Source organism: Ursus maritimus, unplaced genomic scaffold (assembly GCF_017311325.1).
Source record: "Ursus maritimus isolate PB19 unplaced genomic scaffold, ASM1731132v1 scaffold_7, whole genome shotgun sequence".
Lineage (NCBI taxonomy): Eukaryota > Metazoa > Chordata > Mammalia > Carnivora > Ursidae > Ursus > Ursus maritimus.
In genome coordinates, this window is record NW_024426885.1 from 73,404,795 (window position 1) to 73,407,347 (window position 2,553).

Here is a 2,553-nt window from a genome sequence, read left to right on the forward strand (position 1 = left end):
AAGAAACATAAAACTGATAAACCTCTGGGCCCTTTGATCAGGAGAACAGAGAAGACAAACTTAACCAATATCAGGACTGAGAAAGGTGACACCACTAGAAAATATACTTATATTAAAAGGGTAAGAGAATATTATGAAAAACATTATATCAATTCATTTTAAAAATTTTAATATAAAATTGATAAATTCCCTGAAAGACACTAATTACCAAACTCCTGTAAAAATAAATAGTGTTCACTTCAGCAGCACATATACTCAAATTGGAATAATACAGAGATAACATGGCCCCTCAGCAAGGATGATATGTAAATTCATGAAGTTTTCCATAAATAAAAGGCATTCGAATCCATAAGGAAGAAGTAAAACTTTCATTATTTGCAGATGACTTGATACTCTATATAGAAAACCTGATAGACTTCACCAAAAAACTGCTAGAACTGATAAACTCATGCAGTAAAGTTGCAGGATACAAAATCAATGTACAGAAATCTGTTGCATTTCTATACACCAACAATGAAGCAGGAGAAAGAGAAATCAAGGAATCAATCCCATTTATGACTGCACCCAAAACAATAAGATACGTAGGAATAAACCTAATCAAAGAGGTGAAAGATCTGTACTCTGAAAACTGTAAGACGAATGTCTTTCCATTTGTGGAAAGACATGCTTATGGATTGGAAGAAGAAATATTGTTAAAATGTCTACACTACCCAAAGCAATCTACACATTCAACATAATCCCCATCAAAATACCAATTTCAGTTTTCACAGAGTTAGAACAAACAATCCTAAAATTTGTATGGAACCACAAAAGAGCCTGAATAGCTAAAGCAATCCTGAAAAAGAAAAGCAAATCTGGAGGCATCACATTCCACTCAAGTTATACTACAAAGCTGTAGTCATCAAGACAGTATGATACTGGAAAAAAAACCAGACACGTAGATCAATAGAACAGAATAAAAAACCCCAGAAATGAACCCACAATTATATGGTCAATTAATCTTTGACACAGCAGGAAAGAATATGCAATGGAAAAAAGATAATCTCTTCAACAAATGGTGTTGGGAAAACTGGATGGCCACAAGCAATATGATGAAACTGGACCACTTTCCTACAGCATCTGCAAAAATAAATTCAAAATGGGTTAAAGACCTAAATGTGACACAGGAAACCATAAAAATGCTAGAGGAGAACACAGGCAGTAACCTGACATCAGCTGTAATAACTTCTTTCTAGATATATTTCCTGAAGTAAGGGAAACAAAAGCAAAAATAAACTACTGGGACTTCATCAAAATGAAAAAGCTTCTGCACAACAAAGGAAATAATCAACAAAACTAAAAGACTACCTACGGATGGGAGAAGATATTTGCAAATGATGTATGTGATAAAGGGATTGTATCCAAAATATATTAAAAAAACTTAAAAAACTCAATACCCACAAAATGAATAACCCAATTAAAAAATGGACAGAAGACATGAATAGACATTTTTCTGGATATACTTTGGAATTCTGACACCTGTCAGAATGGCTAAAATCAACAACCCAAGAAACAGCAGGTGTTGGTGAGGATGTGGAGAAGGGGACACTTGTGCACTGTTGGTGGGAATGCAAACTGGTGCAGCCACTCTGGAAAATAGTATGGAGTTTCCTCCAAAAGTTAAAAGTAGAATTATTCAAGATCCAGCAATTGTACTACTAAGTATTTACCCATAGAATACAAAAATACTGATTCAAAGGGATATATGCACTCTGATGTTTATAGCAGCATTATCAACAATAGCCAAGTTATGGAAATAGCCCAAGGGTCCATCAACTGATGAATGGTTAAGAAGATGTGGTATATACATATGGAATGGAATGGAATATTACTTAGCCATAAAAACTGCCAATCTTGCAATTGCAACAATGTGGATTGAGCTAGAGAGTATAATCCTAAGTGAAATATGTCACTCATATGTGCAATTTTAGAAACAAAACAAACTAGCAATGGGGGAAAAAAAGAGAAAGAGACACAAATCAAAAAATAGACTCTTAACTCTAGAGAACAAAGTGGTGGTTACCAGAGGGAAGATGGGTAGGAGGATGGGGGAAACAGGTGATGGGGATGGAGAAGTGCAATTGTGATGAGCACCAGGTGATGTATGGAAGTACTGAGTCACTATATTACAAACCTGAAACTAATATAACACTGTATGTTAACTAACTGGAATTTAAATAAAAAGTTTAAAAAAAAGATAAAAAAGAAATATCCCATGAGAGTACAAATTATTACTGAGAGATTTAAATGTGGCTTAAAGAAATGGGGACCATAGTCACAGATAGGAGGATATTTGTTTTCCAAAAATTGGATAAATTAAATCCCATCAAAACACCATTGTGATTTTTATGGTAGAAATCTACAAACTGATTCTATAATTCCAATGGCAATTCAAAAGGCCTAGATGATCAAAACAGTTTAGATAAGAACAAAATCAGAGGACTAACAACATCATGAAAGTGTGGAACTAACATACAACAAATAAATCAATGGAACATAGTAGAGAATTCAGAA

At 34.0% G+C, this 2,553-nt stretch overlaps 1 non-coding gene across 1 annotated transcript; it reads left to right on the forward strand.

Annotated features, from left to right (window-relative positions):
- Positions 1 to 230: 230 nt before the first annotated feature.
- LOC121101373 lies at positions 231 to 333 on the forward strand. Its single transcript, XR_005833366.1, has one exon. It is a non-coding gene; the product is annotated as a U6 spliceosomal RNA (small nuclear RNA).
- The last annotated feature ends 2,220 nt before the right edge of the window (positions 334 to 2,553 follow it).